General features: G+C 44.9%; 1 protein-coding gene across 3 annotated transcripts in view; it reads right to left on the bottom strand.

Annotated features, from left to right (window-relative positions):
* Gng12 (G protein subunit gamma 12) overlaps positions 1-15664 on the bottom strand; it is a 120357-nt gene extending 104693 nt beyond the window's left edge. For 2 of the 3 annotated variants that reach the window (XM_037203794.1, XM_028880765.2), the window contains exon 1: positions 15590-15664. The gene's annotated coding sequence lies outside the window, so the exon portion shown is untranslated. Of the gene's footprint in view, positions 1-15089; positions 15114-15589 lie in introns of those variants that run through there. The other variant, XM_037203793.1, reaches the window with a different exon arrangement.
* Positions 15665-17678: the final 2014 nt, after the last annotated feature.

Here is a 17678-nt window from a genome sequence, read left to right as displayed (position 1 = left end):
GTGACCCATACCCTGGGAACATCTGCTTCAGAAAAGCTGTTGGACCCTACTCCCTCTGAACATTGTTTTCTTTCTAACAAAACAACACTTTGAAAAGAACAGCAAGTCAAAGAACTCTTAGCTTTACTGCAGTGAAGGGCAGCTTTCTCTGTGTGCAGCCTTCCCTCCGCCTGCCCACACAATAAAGATTACAACACAGAGTGAGTAAGCCCGGAACATGCTTCCCAGCAGAAGGTAAAAAGGAACGCTCTGAACGGGTAGGAAGTAGTCTGTGACAGACTCCACTGCCCTTTGGACTTCTTACCGTGGCGTTCCCATCCCCAGAGCTCCATCTGGCTCCTCCTCCTCGACACTAGTTAGTTACAGATCACTCACTCTCAGGGACCACGCCTCCTCTCCCTTCCTCCCCTCTCTGGCCGCTGCAGCTGGCCACCCTTCCCAGCCTCTCCCTAGGTTTCCAGGTGGACCTTCACACCCATAAATACCTTCAGGGCAGCAGGCAGGGCGCTGGGTGGGGAGAGGGTGTTTCCTAAGGCTCTCCCTTAGGCCAGCTCTTGCCCATTCAGCCATTCCAGGCAAGGTAAAGCCAGGTGACAAAGCGGGACTGAGCCTGCCCCCATCCTCTGCAAAGCTCCTACTTCTGGGGGTTGACTTGATAAGACAACACAAAGCCAGGAAAAACAAGAGGAATGGGGTTCTTTTTTTTTTTTTTTTTTTCAACTTATAAACTGTATGGCCGTGGCAGGCTTCTTGCTAACTGTTCCTTTTCTTAAATTAACCCATTTCTATTAATCTATAAGTTGCCTCGTGGTTCGAGGCTTACCGGTATCTTAATATCTTCTCATGGTGGTGGCTGGCAGCTCTCTCTGCCTCAGCCTGAGGAATGGGGTTCTAATCCTATCGCTGCCATTTACCTGCTAGCTTTATGACTTTGGGCAAATAGCAGAAGCTATCTAGAAGTGCCTCAGTTTCCCTATCTGTAAGGTTAATGTTTTGACCCAATTCTTCCCAAAACTTTTATCAAATTCTCAGTTATATTAATTTAATTAAATACAAATTCTCTAGACACAGAGACTTCTTTATACTATATCATAATTTATACTTTATATTCTATAGATTTATATTCTAGAAACACAGCCTGTCACTAGCAATGTAAAGATGAATAAAAAAAAACACCACTGAATTCAAGAGAAAAAAATATATCTAGAAGAAAGACAGAAATATAGGCAAAACTACCTAGCCCAAGGTAATCATTAGCATACTGGTTGACTAGCTTGCTACAGTAAACACAGACAAGAAAAAAAATATTAATGTGACCAGAGATGACGTAAAACAGAGCAAAGTCATGCTCAGTAATTTACAAATTCTGATGGCAGGCACTTTTACACGCACGCACGCACGCACGAGCCTCAGGACAATCTTGAGAGGAGCAGATGCTGCTAGCCTCAGGTCACAAATGAAAGGTCTCAGGGTTAGGGAGGCTAGAGTGCTACAGCAAGGCTTCTGTCACTGGCTTGACACTAAGATATGCACGTCCATCTTCTGTCACGCTGCCTCGGCCTTACCTGTGACACCATTCCTGACTCCTCAACCCCTTCCCCAGCCAGGCCCAGGCTCCCCTGCACTGTCCTTACACTCTTTGTTCCGGATCTTGTCTCCTCCATTAGCTTCATGGACCTCAGGACAGAGGAGATCAAATAATCACTGGTGTTTCATACACATCTTCTTAATGTATCAACAATCCACAAAATGAGGCTGGTCAAAGAGGCAGAAACCCTTTGGTTAATTTAAGGAAAACTTCTCAACAGTAAGGCATTAACCTCCTTGTGTCCTCAACTTTATGATAAGTGCTTAGTATGCCTGTGCAAGAAGAAACTCTAGCAGAAAGAGGGGGCATAGGAACAGACCCACTTATTTATTTCCAATAAATAAGAACATTTGTGTAAATGCAATTGTTAAATGTGATAAAAATGAATTCCTATAAGCTAGACAATATGCAAATCCAGTTTTTAAAAAACTGGATTTAACAGCTCGACACTGATGGTGAGGCTCCTACACAGATTACTAAGGGTATCTTCTCAATTTCTGTACTTATCTTTGTTGTCTGCTTCCAGCAGACAACAGGCTGGACCAGCTGAGCCTGCCACACAGATGGCAGCTTGCTAATAATGTTCATGGAGAATCTGTATACCAGGTACTGCTGAATCTCACTATTCACTCCTTTCAAATCTATAGTCTACCTGTGGGGTAGCTGCTACTGTCACCTCCATTTTACAGGAAGGGAAACTGAGACAAAATGTTTCAAATGCTTCTGAGACTGCAGGACTGGTGAGAAGCACAGCTGGCCCTGAACCTGGACAGGAAGGGTCTGTAAGGACTGGACTGGGGTGATTTCAGGGAAACCCAAAACTGTCATTCAGGAAGTGACCATTCAGATCTTCATTTCAGAGAAATCACCTGATGACAGAAGAATGCAAAAGTCAGGCATGAGGCAGAGGCTGGTTAGTAAGTAGGTGGGGACAGGGTTGTGTGGGATGGAGGGAGGTATCGGGGAGAGAGAGCTCCAGATAACTCAGGAGTTCAGAGCCTGACATCCTGCAAGGAGTGGCAGGTCCTGAAATGATCTAGAAAGAGGTAAAAAGAAAAGCAGACTCAAAGAGGAAGATGAGATCAGCTTTCAACAATGTTTACCTGAATGTAATTCTCTTGGCAAAATCTGTGCCCCAATCCCTGAGTATTTTGAGCTCAGGGATCCCCTCTTTTTATCTGGTTCTGTCAAACTACTCTCCTCCTCATATGCTTTGCTTTGGTACACTTAAAATGGTTTTAAAAGCAAGTTAAAATAGTTTAAAAAAAAAAAAAAACTTTCACCCTTTGGCCATACATAGGTCATGACCAGGGTAGGGTACAGGCTCCCAGCTCACTATAGCTTATCTGTGAACAGCTATTTCTCTATGAAGTCTTGTTGGCATTTTCATTAAACCTAGTATCTTAATTACTGTTCTCTTACTGTGACAAGACCCCATGACCAAGGAAACTTATAGAAGAAGGCATTTAATTGGGGGCTTGCTTATAGTTTTGGAGAGTTAATTCATGATCATCATGGTGGGAAGCAGACAGCATAGTGTTGGAGCAGCAGTTGAGAGCTTTACATCCTGATGCCTAGGCAGCAGACAGAAAGACACTGGGCCTGGCATAGGCTTTTGAAACCTCAGAGCCCATACCCAGGATGCACTGTCTCCAACAAGGCTACACCTCCTAATCCATCCCAAACAGTTCCACCAACTGGGGCCCAAGAATTCAAACATATGAGACTATGGGAGTCCATTCTCATTCAAGCTACCACATGGCAAGTGCATGTGTGCACTAGCATGTGTGTGTGTGTGTGTGTGTGTGTGTGTGTGTGTGTGTGTGTGTGTGTGTGTCTGGTGTGTCTGTGTGTGTGTGTGTGTGGCTTATAACTGCACCATAGCCTTTCACATGCTACGCAGGCACTTTCAATGAACTTTATCCTAGTCTTGGCATCTGGCTCTTTGGACTTCTCCCTTACTCCTGCAATAAGGAAGGAATGAAGAAGGAAGGAAGGAAGGAAGGAAGGAAGGAAGGAAGGAGGAGGAAGGAAGGAGGAAGGAAGGAAGGAAGGAAGGAAGGAAGGAAGGAAGGATTGATTCTTCTTTTTGTGCTCAGCTGCAACCAGTTTACTGTTAAGCTTGGGATGCCTTTTGCTCACCCAGGCCTTGGCAGAAGTATCACTTTGCAAAGAGGTCTTTCCTGAGGTTTCACTAAGGCAGATCTCCTATTCTCCTGACAGCTACCTCTCACCCCTCACTCCCAGTTCTATGGCCTTCACGGTACTTATCCTGACCTGAATCAATACTGTTAGTGTGGTTTTACTAAGGAACTGTTCATAGAACCATATCTCTACAGAGCAGACAACTGCTCTGTTGACTTAAAAAGATCATTTGGGTATTTAAAAGGATGAAGACTCAGAGCCTTTGTATAATTCATAGACATTTAGTAGCAAAGGACCAAAGGAGACATCAGAGGAAAATGTCGTCGCATCCCTGAATCTCCTCCATTAACGAGCAGACCACCGGATCCAGTGGGTGGACACTTCTCCTGTGGCATTTTTCATATGCTATTGTCAGGGACAGTGAGCCAAGCAACATGGACCCATAAAAAATATACCAACTTCAGAATCATATATATGTGGATTCAGACCAGGAATGTCACTGATTATTGTACCTTTCCAAACCTACTTCCTCCCCGTAAATGGAGCTGGTGCACCCTACCTCAGGTTCCCAGAAGGAGTAAGAAAGTGTCCTAGCACATGCCTACCACTGGCACTTAGGTAGTAATCATCACCTTTGTTACTGTCAAGTTTACTGTCAGCAAAATGTATTCTTTCAACTAGGGTTTGACAAATGCATTGAGATTAAAGGCGGTCAGCATGTGGGACCACAGAGATCACAGCATCTGTATGGAAAGAGTTAACACTAAGGCATGCTTTCTAACAATGCCCAGTACTTTAGACAAACCAGTTGCTCCTCTACGCCTAAGACAGAGACAGTCATTTGCCACTTCTGATACTAGGATGACTCTTGAGGGAACTTTCTTCCCAAAATGTTCAAATCCTAATCCCTGGAACCTGTGAATGCTGCTACAGGGCAAAAGAGACTTTGCCCCAGGCCTTAAGCAAAGAAAGCATGCTATGGGTGGACCAAATCTACTCAATATAACCAAATAACCCCTAGAAAAAGAGAATTTTCCCTAGCTAGGGAAAAGAGAGCAGGAAGGCCGGCAGGGAAAGTCCCAGCACAAGAAAGCTCTGTTAATGCTGGGTTTGAGGTGTCAAGCCCAATGGCATATACCAGAAAAGTCTCTAAGAAGTGAGGACGGCCCCCAACTGAGAGATAGCAAGAAATAAACTTCAAGGAACTGAAGTCTAGCAACAGCCCAAAGAACCTGAGGTAGATTCTTCCCAGAGCCTCTAGTAAGAGCCAAGCTGGCTAACAATGAGACACAACAGTCACATACACCTTCTGACCTACAGAACTGTGAGATAAAACATCTGCATTGTCTGAAGCCCGGTTTACAATAACCTGTTATAGCAGTCATCTAAAACTAACCCTCTTATGCTGATGTTTGATATAATTTAACTGACAGCATTTCTTTTCCCTAGTGGACCAGAGGCATATTTCACAACTGACAGCATCTTAGATGAGTTGAAATACAGGGTTAACTGTTTTATAAATGGACAGTAGATTAGCCATCAGGTAACTCAGACTGCAGGCTTGAGTTCTAAAGCATTGAGTATGCTTCCACAAAGCTCCCAATGGTTAGAGTACACCATAAAGGCCAAAAGATGCTGCCCAGGCCAACATCTAACATGGGATCCTGGACACAGTTGAACAAAGACCCAAAGGTACTTACCCTCAGAAATATTCATTAGTCTACTAAGGATTAGACACACAAAGGTCCTGAGTATCCTTCTAGGTACTGGGATAAATAGGTCACATACTTTTCCTTATGGAGTGGACACTACAGCAGAGAACATCAATGTCATGTGATGTAATGTCACACTACAATGAGTGCGAAAAGAAAAGTTAAGCATCTAGAGTACTCCATTACTTTTCACAAAAAACCACATATTAAATATGTGTGTGTGTGTGTGTGTGTGTGTGTGTGTGTGAGAGAGAGAGAGAGAGAGAGAGAGAGAGAGAGAGAGAGAGAGAGAGGAAGAGAGAGAACTCTTTTCGCAGGTCACTCCTCACTATTGATAGAGTGGGAGCTCTGAGAAATAGTTTGTTGTTAGAGGGTTTTTTGTTTGGTTTTGAGAACAGTCTTGCTGAAAGCCCACAGTGGCTTCAATCTCTTGCAGCCTCGGCTAACCATGAACTTACTATCATCCTGCCTCTGCTTCCTGAAAGGTAAGATTTCAGACATGCAGACATGTGTCACCATGCCCAGCTGGTTTTTTTTTTTTTTTTTTTTTTTTTTTTTTTTTTTTTTTTTTAATGTAGTGGTAAACCAGTTTTATATAGGACTGCCTTTTATGAATTTCTATTAAAAAAAAAAAAGAAAGAAAGGACCATAGCTTTCTCTTCACTGAATCAGATTCCCTCTCTTTTGATAGAATTCAGTCTTTTGAAAAATAAAAATTAGGGGGCTGGAGAGATGGCTCAGTGGCTAAGAGTGCTGACTACTCTTCCAGAGGACCTAAGTTCAATTCCCAGCACCCACATGGCAGCTCACAACTGTCTGTAACTCCAAGATCTGACACCCTCACATAGATATGCAGGCAAAACACCAATATATGTAAAATAAAAAACTTAAAAATACATTAAAAATGAAAATTAGTTTTATATTAACAATGCCCAGAAAGGTTAATGTGACTAAAGAGCATCTCAGCAGCCTGGAGAGATGGTTTGGCGGTGAAGATGAGTCCTGTTTCTCCAGACGACCAGAGTTCAGTTCCCAGCACCCACACCAGAAGGCTCGCCATCACTTGTCATTCCAGCTTTAGAAGATCTGAAGTGTGCACATGAAGTGTACTCACACAGATACTATCACACGGATAGACAAATGGATGGATGGATGGACGGACGGACACGGACAGATAAAATCTTTTTAAAAAGGGGCACTGCAAAAGCAGAATGCAACATCTTCCTAGACTGCTGGTCTTAAGCCATTTTTACTTTTGGAAGGACCCATAAACTCCCTGGTTGTAAAAATCAAACAGAACAGCCTAATACACACAGCAAAGAAACAAACAAATTTGACCTGTATAACCTTTCTAGAGATACAAATATGTGGAAAATTCTAGACTTCTGAAAAGATTTTGCAGGAAGTATCATTGGAATCTATGTGTTTTAACCTCTTTTTCAGTCTCCCCACACACACACTTGTATGTGTACATATATATGATTGAGGGTTTGAGAGAGTGTGTGTGTGTGTGTGTGTGTGTGTGTGTGTGTGTGTGTGTGTGTAGAAGGAGGAAAAATTCTAGGCTGGAAGACAGTTTTTTTTTTTTTTTTTCATGGCTTTGGAGAAGCCACAGTTTAATAACACCATTAGCTGAAGACTGTAATTCAGACATTAGCAAATGCAGTAAAACCCTACTTTGTACTTGCCTAGATTCTGTACTAATGGTCTGGCAGCCCACTCCACCCAGGACGCATTCTTAAGTCTGTATTTAAGAAATTCTGACAGACTACACACAGGAAGAAAGGCTACAAAGAGCCACAGGAGAACCCACCATCCTGGACAAAAGACCCACAATTAACTCAAACCTCCACTTCACTTCTAATTATGAAAAAAAAAAAAAAAAGCACTGCTCTAAATTGTCATTTCTCGCCAACCAGATTAGCAAAATAAAAAAGAACTGACACTCCCTTGGTGGTCTTTGAGGAGCATGTTGACTCAACACTCACCCAAGATGATCACTGAGCCCTGTCCTTAGCAAACAAAATGACAACTTAACCTGTCTTCACAGCACTGTAAAATCAAGGGATTAGATACAACCCACAGCTCCAGGGGCGGACAATGGTCTGCAAAGTGGCCACACAATGAAAGACGGATGCTACTGAAAGAGAAGCTATTTCTATGCACTTACTGACACACTGCTAATTTAAAACAGCACGGCAGACAACAGTATAGAAACTATCTACATGAAAGAATGGGAAGAAACACAACATACACATTCATAACAGTTTATATTTACAAGTTGATACCTGTGGTATGGAAAAGGCCTGTATGAGAAAGGATGGAAGCATGTTTCAATATTTGTCCCTTCTAATATGATTGTTAAACTTGGGGAAGTTCAGATAAATTATTATTATTATTATTATTATTATTATTATTATTAATGAAGAAGTTGTCTCTAGGAGTATGAAAAATAGAGTATGATCAGCTTAGAAAAATAAAACCAAAAACAAGTTCCAGGAGTTCAGCCTAGAAGGGGACTAGGGGAGCTGGGTGTGGGCAACAAGTCCTCAGGCCAAAGTCTATAAGTCAGAGAAGCTCAGTCCAAAGTTCAGGAGGTGAGCACAGCGAGTGTGGAGAGGGTGACTTCTGTCCTCCTGGGTGTGGGTGGCCTGGAGTCCCTGTTAATGTATTATAGCCTGAAGGAAGTCAGGGAAGTGGAGGGAAAGGGGGGGCGGAGGCCGAAAGCCAGCATTACCTCCCAGGGAGCATGCCAGAGTGTTTGTTTGCAATCTGGACCAGGTAGTGGCTGAGGCATTCTGCTCACAGACTAAGTACTTCAACAGGAGGCAAGGCACGAGCAGATGCATGGCACCAGAGTTTCCTCAAGAGCTGAAACTTGTGGGATTTTAAAAACTGAAATCATATGGAGATGTAGCAGATGAGCCTGCTGTTTAAGGAAGTCCGTAGGAAATTTTTATGAGGAACTGTCATCTGCTATTTCCGCTTTGGTGAAACAAGTTCGACTGAAGATGACCGACTCCATTTAACTAAATTAAAAAGTGGAAAGTATTCAGCATTTTAGACATGCTGGCATCTTTTCACAAGGTGGTCTGTCCATAAAACAGCAGTGAACCAAAGGGCCGAGTACCGACCAGCCCCTTCACCTTCACACAGGCAAGTCCTGATAGCTAGACCCACCCATCAGGGTTCTGCCCCCAAAACATCGCAGGGAGAGAAAGCTAATTCTGACAGTAACCATGAAGAAGCTGCTGAAGAGAGAAAATGGTAAGAGCCAGCAGGCAGGAAGGGAGACGCAGATAAACTCAAAGGTAAGTTCTGGTGGATCCAGCACTAGACTCCCCACTTCTCTCCCAAATTAGAAGGCTTTTCCAAACGATGCAGTCCCAGAGTCCCACAGTCACCATCTCATCCCAAAGAGCAGGGCCGCATCTGTTCAGTACCTAACCGGAATCCCTCTCTACACCCCCCGCAGTTCCTATGACTCCCTTCCCTCTGTCAGACAGACATTGGGGTGCTTTAGGGGGCAGAGATGATTGCAGAGGAATGCAGGCACTGTTCCAGTTCAGCAAGTGTTAGGTGATGCCCAGAATGCTGCTGTGCCATCCACACTACACAATGTCAAGGGCACCCAGGTCCCTGAAAACATGATGAATCCAAGAGAAAGAAGTCATTCAAGGATCTATGTACCTCTGAAGGTGTGATTCCCAGTAAATACAACTAAATTTTCTTTTTTGATTAAAAAAAAAAAAAAAAAAAGACAGTGGCTTACATAGCTTGCTGGTACACATTCAGGGAACATGGCCTTATTCCTTCATTCCCCTGGCATTCATCAAGCTCCTACAATGTGCCACACTCTACAGCTCAGAGCACTTAGAAGGCTATTGTAACTGAACAGGCTCTGAGAGACAGAGCTATTGCCAGACACGACATTTCTCTGGTTAGGAAAGCAAAGCCCATCACCACTACTCAAAACCCCCAAGAGAACTAGAAAGAAACACCTCTCCATCCTAGAAGAACAGTCCTACTGCAGGACATGGTTATGTTCTGTTGGGGTTTTTGTTTTGTTTTGATGGCGTGAGGAGGCTTGTTTTTGAGATAGGGTCTCATTGTGCTGCCCTGCCTAGCCTGGAAATCACTATGTAGACATGGCTGGTTTCAATTTTCTAGCTATCCTCTTGCCTTTGCTCCTTAAGTGCTGGGATTATAGGTATATACTGCCATGCCTAGGTTGGCCTATTTTTTTTCCCCAACTTGCCAGAGATTCTAGTGGACAAAATTTGAAGTTACCGTGAGTTTGAGATCTAAGTCAGTGGCACTCCAGTGGGAACTACTGGCTTCGTGCCCAGTAGTCAGGGGTACCTTGGCCAGCAGCACCTACAGCTAAAAAGAAATCTGCAGATTATCAGTCAATGAAGTGTCCCTCTGACTGTCTCGTAGGGGCTTGCACACAGCCATGCTGCATGACGGTTCTCCAAGTGCAGACCATGGCAGTGAAGCCCACACTTCAGTGACCACTGGTGACCACACCCACTCAAATCCACCCTGGGCTCCTACTTCTCTTCTCAGCCAAATGTCAACTACATGACCTTGTCTGTAAGAGGAATGACAGACAACAGACTATTCTGCAGGAAGGATACATAATATATGAATTTCTGACTCCCTGGCCCCACAGGCGCAATCTTAAAGTCAACAAATGTGAAAAGCACGAGTTCTTAACAACTGATTCATTCAGACAGACCCAGAAATGAAATTCTTTTAGCTACAATCTTCGGGAACAGCTCAAAGTATCAAGTCTGAAGGCTCTGCAACACTCTGGCTCATTGTTCAGTAACCTTCTGCAATGTAGACCTATAAAAAAAAGAAGACAAAATCCCTCCTTGTGGAGGACAGCAACCAGACACTCGAAGCAAAGCATTTTTACGACACCCAATAAAACCTGCCATGACAAACCAAACATTTAAGTGACACTAGAAACGATTTTCAAGAGAGACTTGGCACAAACAGAAGGATCCAGCTGGAAGTCATCTTTAGTTCAATCACTTCTACCCTCTGCCCAGCTCCAAGCTGCTTGCCTACTGCTCCCCTGGCCCTGAGAGAAAATGTAGGATGCTGAGCACCTGCTGACAGGAGCTGCTCTGGGACGGGACTTTGTAGGACAGTTTTCTCTTCTGCCCAGCCAAGGCTTCCTCTGGGAATTGTGGGAAGACAGGTCTCTGAAAGACTGTCCTGTGAATGTATCTCAGGCCTGTTGAGTCTCAGATGTTGTTATATGGGGCACTAACAGCGGCTGAAGAGGCAGTGAGCCCCCATGGAGAGGCACCCATAATTCTCTTCTGGTTGTTTGTCTCTCATGTAAGAAGTCCTCTCTATCTCTCTCGACTTGATTTACAGCTTTCCAAAATACATTACACACAACACACAACACACACACACACACACACACACACACACACACACACACATTAAGCCCTCTGCTCTCTCCTCCTTTGATCCTATGGGCCTGTCCTATGACACTTGGCAGAGTGCTGAATCAGCTATGGCATTACGGCAACTCTGGGGGAAAATTTGCTCTACTCCTTGAGGTTTGGATGCTTAAGGAACACCAGCCTCATGTCGCCCTTGGTGAGAACTGAGCAAGATCTAGACTCAGAAAAGGCTTAGAAAAGGCCCAGGGTGTTCGGCAGTTTAATGACAAGAAGCACTCAACTGTGCTGCACCCACATTTTATTTATCCAATGTTCCTGTTAGCCTCAGTGCACCCATTTTTTCCTCATCCCCGTTAACCAGGGCAGACTGAGAGTGCTCTATAAATACAGCTTGTCAAGGCAGAGGACCTGGATCTGGGAAGTAGCAACTTCTGTGAATTCAGACTTGGCTTATATACAGCTCTTTCTTATCTCTCTTATGACAGCAGAGATCTATCACCCCAGTACTTGGGAGGTGGCCATACAAGGGCCCTGACTGTAGCAGTGTACAGCACCACCTAGCATTGTACAAGGCCCTAGATTCAATCATCATTAACTCTCTCTCTCTCTCTCTCTCTCTCTCTCTCTCTCTCTCTCTCTCTCTCTCTCTCTTACACACACACACACCACACACACACACACACACACACACACAAAGATAAACCTAAAAACTTCTGAAGGGCTTCCCATTTACTGCAAAGGTTTTGGCACTTAATTTGATGGCATTCATATGTCACAAACATTGGTGTGTTTTTTTCCAAGGCAATGAAATTCTGATATATGTAGTTATAGACCAGAATTTATTTTGAGTAACAAATCTTACAAATGATTTGTTACATGTACATGCTTACTGGGAGAAAATGGAGGCATTCACTTGTTTGTATTTCCTTCAAGTCTTTATAAAAATACATAGCTAGCTGTAATTGCTGTAATTGTGAATAATGCACTGTATTTGTACCTGTCTTCCAACTGTGTAACCCAAAATAGACTTCATGCATGCGCTAGCGGTTAGAAAGGAAAATGAAATTAAGATCTAGAATCAATTTGCTGAGTAAGTTGATATCACAACCCATTTCATATTTAAAAGACAAAATACTACTGCCTAATCACTGCATAGTCTCTTACTTTGTAAGCACAATTTGGCAGGATGTTTTGAATAATAATAGCCTTTTTGTATTTGAGAGAAATATGAAAATTTTGTGTGGCATTTTCCTGTTATAATAGTAATGCATGCTCACTATTTGTACAAAGATGTATTAATGCCAATACTTATTGAATATAGACTCCATGTCAGGCAATGTTCCACATGGTCTATGAAGACAAATTCATGATTCCCCACAACCTCAACAGAAGCACAGAGAAATCAACCAAGTCGACTGTCTAATCTACATGCCTAGGAACACAAGTCAGCAATCCATCATTATGCTCTAATCTTCTAGGAGTAAAAGCAAGCAGTAATTTATTCAATCAAGTCTTTCACTACAACAGGGCACAATGTCGTGGGCCCAAAACAATTCATAATGAACACTGTACCCTTCATACTGGAAATCATTATAAACTAGTATTTCTGTGTCACTATCACTGATATGAGCTACAATCCATATTGATTTGATTCCAGGCATCTGATAGGTATTTAGAATTTTGCAAATTTTAGCAAATGATGCAGTGACTCCATGAGTTAATTCCCTGAATTAACTAACCATCCACTCTCACAAAAATAAACATAATTAGTCCCCACTTCTTATGGCTTACCTGCTGGCCTCGGACAGCCATGCACACAAGAGCAAACAACAACATACTCTTGGGTCGAATCCTTTCAAACTTTAAAAGTCACACTTGATTAACGACAAATGCTGCTTCTGTTATTGATTCAATTTCCTATCCAAGTTAATAAATGTAACTATTTGACATAAAAACTTTCTTTAAATTTAAGGCTAACTTATGTTCCTAATTGCCTAGCCCCAAAAATATTATGTATTTAACAACACCAAAAGCATATTAAAATTATTAGTCCATCAATCATTATTATTCATACTGCTGTGGCAGAAACAGGACATACAAGCTTATACATATTTTACACACACACACACACACACACACACACACACACACACACACACAAAATCTGGTCAACTTTCTAGTTTTTTGAGCAAGATCTTACTCTAGTCTAGGCTAGCTTGGAACTTACTATGTTGTCCAGACTGGAGTTGACAACTCACAGCAATTCTCCTGCCTCAGCATTGCCATCTGCTGAGATTACAGATGTGATTACCATGCCAGCATCCATCATTCTTTGGAACTTAAAATTGTGGTATCTGGCATTTCCAGAAGGTTCTAGCTAGCACAATTTACCCATTTATCCTGCTGACTGAGTAAAGGAGGTTAAAAAAGGAAAGAAAGCGATCATTCTAAGCACTTACCATAGTTATTCTCAGTCTACAGTTTTCCAACACCTAGCTGATACAGTTTCCCTAAAACTCTGGAAATAGAGAGCACTATTACCCCTATTTTACAAATCAGATTGGAAAAGGCTAAATACTACTCTCATCCTGGTCTGACAAGAAAGCCTACACAGTAAACCCCTGTGAAACCCCGTCTCTTCCCAGTCAGGGCTGAAAAAAAAAAATTACTTCTAGAACTTACCTTCCTAGGTAAGGCTTATACTAAAACGAAACAAACAAAAACAACAAAAAACCCACCTCATGAAAACCCAGCATCGTCGGTGATGTTATTCTTAGTCTCATTTTCTTCCTACTAGGGAGAGGTTTGGAATAAAAATGATGGGGCTCTAGCTAACTTTTCCGGAGCTCTCTTTTACTCTGAAGTCCTCTGCTCTCACAACCAGATCACCACACAGGTTCTCTCACAAGAGACAACAAGCAACCCAACTGTCAGAGGCTTTGGCTTTCAAGTAAGCGCAGCGCGTTCTGCACAGGTGAGCGTAGCCTTTCCATACCACACTGGCAGTCTCTTGCGAAGCACTGGTCCTCATTTTTACACAGTTCTCTACAAACCTAAGTGCTGTGCGCTGCACTGGGGTTCGACGCCTAGTCAATTGCCTGTGCTAAATACAAAGGCATCGTAGCTACTGTTCAGCATTCACTGGACTTAATCCATAGCTTTATGGTGCTGGCTTACTGCTAAGGAAGACAAAGGGTCTGACTATCTTATCTAGTTAGCAATCTGCAATTGATTGCTTTTTAAAACGGGCCTAGGAGGCAGGGGGTGGTCAGTGGGAGGGGGTTGAAAGAGAGTAAGGGGGTACCCATGTATGAAACAGACAAAAATAAAAAGTTAAAATATGTGAGAACCACGAGTTTATCTATTGGAAAATGGCCTGGCCAACATATACATTTTTGTTCTAAAAAGCGGGAGAACCTCATCACTTGAAAGTGACTGCTAGATTTAACCCCACTGTTCTAGAGTGGCCTGCTTTCCCGGCTTCCCTGGGGAAGGGCTGGAATCCAGTGGTAATTTACATCCATGGTCTGAAGTGCCAAGCCATGGTGCAGCAGGGTGACCAGCATTCTAAAAACAAAGCCAAGCTATTGCTTTAAAAATTGAGAACACACAGACACAGAGCCTGGCTCTGACAACATCCAAAAAGATTCATTATAGACAATCTATTCAGGAGACGCTACGACCGCCCCAGGAAATATAAACAGTGTCCAAAGACAGCCGAGGGGAGAGGAAATAACTGGCCGGAATGAGGCGAATCATGTGAAGTCTGTCCAACAAGGCCTAAGACATCCCCAGTGTTTCCACTGGGAGCCGCGGTTAAACGTGCCCTGGCACATGGGCACAGACCTCCCCTCCAGCTCAGGCATGGGGCTGCTTCCTTGCCTACCCACTTGTTTGTGCACTGCCACGCCCGCACAGGACCACGAAACCACAGGCCTTGGCAGATCCTTCCAGCTGATCCCCAGTTGCTCAAAGTTTAACAAGAATCACGGCTCCCTTTGCAAAAGTTATGAATGATTTAAGTCAAGTTTACAAGACACCCACGGCCAGGATAAATGAGTGTCAGTAGACACTAGCAATGGCGTCTTAAAATGAGGTTTAATTGGCAGGCCCTTACTAAAATGAAAACGAGTTTCTCTAACCCACGGGCTAAGCGTCCGGCGCTACATTTAAAAAAAGAAATAAATCACGCAAGGCTCAAGTTTAAACTCCGACCTTCCTGTCTGAGTCACCGCCGCAGGGTCCCTCGTGGAGTGTCACCCGAGTTCTCTCCACGATCCTCTCCTTCCCCGCCGCCACCCGCCCTGTGCGGACTCCAGCACCCTGGCTGCCAGTCCACGCGCGTCCGGAGACCGTCGCGGGGAGAGGAGGGGCGTGTGTGGCAGCCCCGACCCGCTCCTCCCGCACCACCGCGAGCTGGGCGGTGACTCCGGGGCCTCCCGCGGGCGGGTCGAGGCCGGGCTGGGTGGCAGCAGAGACCCAAGCCTCGGGGGTCGCTCGTGTCCGCGGGCTCTCGCGTCTGTGGGCCGCGGCGGGCCTCGCTCCCACTCCCCTCCCGCGGCCCAGGGCGCCCGCAGCCCGCGCTTCCTTCCTCCGCTCCCTCGCTCCAGCCCACGGCCGGTTCGCGGGGCCCGCCGGCGGCCCCTAAGTGGAGGCGTCCCGCCCCGTCCTGCTTGGGTCCCTGCGTCCCGGTCCCGCGATCGCTTGGCACTCACCCGCCACCGCCGCCGCCGCCGCCGCCGTCGCCGCCGCAGCCAGGGAGTCGGTCTCTGCGCTCCGGGACCGCCCGACCTCTCCTCCCCACTCCGCTCCGGCTCCTCCCCGCGCGCGTGGGCGGGGCGCACGGCCCGGGGGGCGGGGCGGCCGCCGCCACCCCCACTTCTCGGTTCCACCGGCCTGGGACGCCCTCGCCGCCGCGCTCTGCTGCGGCCGTCGGGTGTGTGTGTGTGTGTGTGTGTGTGTGTGTGTGTGTGTGTGTGTGTGTTGTGTGTGTGTGTGTGTGTGTGTGTGTGTGTGTGTGTGTGGTGTGTGTGTGTGTCTGTGTGTGTCTGTCTGTGTGTGTGTGTGTGTCTGTGTGTGTGTGGACACGCTGCGGCCGTCGGGTGTGTGTGTGTGTGTGTGTCTGTCTGTCTGTCTGTGTGTGTCTGTGTGTGTGTGGACACGCTGCGGCCGTCGGGTGTGTGTGTGTGTGTGTGGACACGCGTGCCCGCGGCAAGGTTGGTGCACCTCACTGCGGTGCGGTAGGACCCACGCGCCGCAATCACCACGCACCGCCCAAGTTCTCCGCAGTGCCGGGCCTGAGAAGATGAGCTCTGCCAAACCCTTACACAAAAGTGGGGCTCTGATCCAGAAAGGTCTGAGGAAACAGCCACCATCATATTTAAAGGGCTCTGGGGCCATGGGTATGTTGTTTCTCAGGAACGGAGGTAAAGCCAGATTGTGAAATGTTAAGAACATCATCTACCGTGCCTTCCCCCTCGATTCCCGTGAAATTTGTGCTTCCGAATGCCCCATACTTGGCAAAGTTGTGCGTAATAAATTAATTGGATCAGATTGGTCTCTTTTTTTTTTTTTTTGGTATGAATTTAGAGTTTGGTAGATTGAAGGGCCAGTTTTGCTTCCACAATAGCTGCTGACATTCATTCAACAAAACGAAGCACCTGTTGCGTGCCAAGTATTATGCTAAACATGATCGGAGATACCAACCCAAGGGAGGCTTGCTTTCAAAAAGCCAGAGTTCAGCAGAAATGGTAATAATCAGCAGTCTGCTAGCGCACTCCGAGGTATCTACTTTCTCGGTTAGCAGGATAGAGATAGAAGGCCAAAGTAGGTCACTAAGAACCAATGTGGGCAGAGTCCTTCTTTAAAGTATTGGGTGAGAGCAGGGAGCTCTAATTGGACTCAGTGCATTGCAGGAAGGAGGGAGGGAGGGGGGAGGGAGGGAGGGAGGGAGGGAGAAAGGAGGAAACATGTTGTGATGGGAGAGTGGGAGAGGAAGTTGGGTGTGATCAAGATACATGTATGAATTGTCAAAGAATAAATAAAACATTCTTTAAAATGAGAAATCAAACAAGAAACACATGAGTATTTGTGACAATCAAAGAATAAATAATAACAAGAAGTGGGTGAGTCACTGGAGTTTCACTGCGGAAGAGAGGTGAGTTGTTGGAATGCTCAGGTCTAGGCACTGAATCCCACTGATGGCATTAAATCCATTCCTGTTTACACTTACTCAAGGATGCCTTGCTTGGCAGCCTCCAGAGAATGTTCTTGTTGGGGTGCAAACCACACAGCCTGCCCTTTATTTCCTACTTTGTACCGGCTTAGGATACAGTCGGCTGATTCAGATAGGGACAGTTCAAAGACGCACCCTGAACAGAGTGGCCTGACACAACCAGGGACTGTTACGGTCATACCAGTGATTTGCATCTCGTGACCATTCTCTAGCTCAGGTAAGTGTTTTCCTGTACTTTTAATTTTCCTCTCATTAGTCTGTGACAAAAACAACCAAAGTGGCTTGTTGAAGAATGCCTGGTTCAGTGCTCTTCAAATTGTAAGCACAGAACAGTCTTTAAACAGCTATCCGCATAAGGAGAGAACAAAAATCCAAGATCATGTACAAACTTTTGCAGAAATTGTCTATTGAAATCAAGTCATTTTAAGTGTGGACTTTTATTTTTTCCCATCTCCCCCATTTTGTATTTCTCTCTCTCTCTCTCTCTCTCTCTCTCTCTGTGTGTGTGTGTGTGTGTTTTGTACTAAAATATCAGCCTGCAACAAATTAAGAATAAAATGCAGTTAATC

The sequence above is a fragment of the Peromyscus leucopus genome, chromosome 3, assembly GCF_004664715.2.
Source record: "Peromyscus leucopus breed LL Stock chromosome 3, UCI_PerLeu_2.1, whole genome shotgun sequence".
Lineage (NCBI taxonomy): Eukaryota > Metazoa > Chordata > Mammalia > Rodentia > Cricetidae > Peromyscus > Peromyscus leucopus.
Note: the sequence above shows the minus strand (reverse complement) of the source record. Positions and strands in the feature narration are given on the sequence as shown.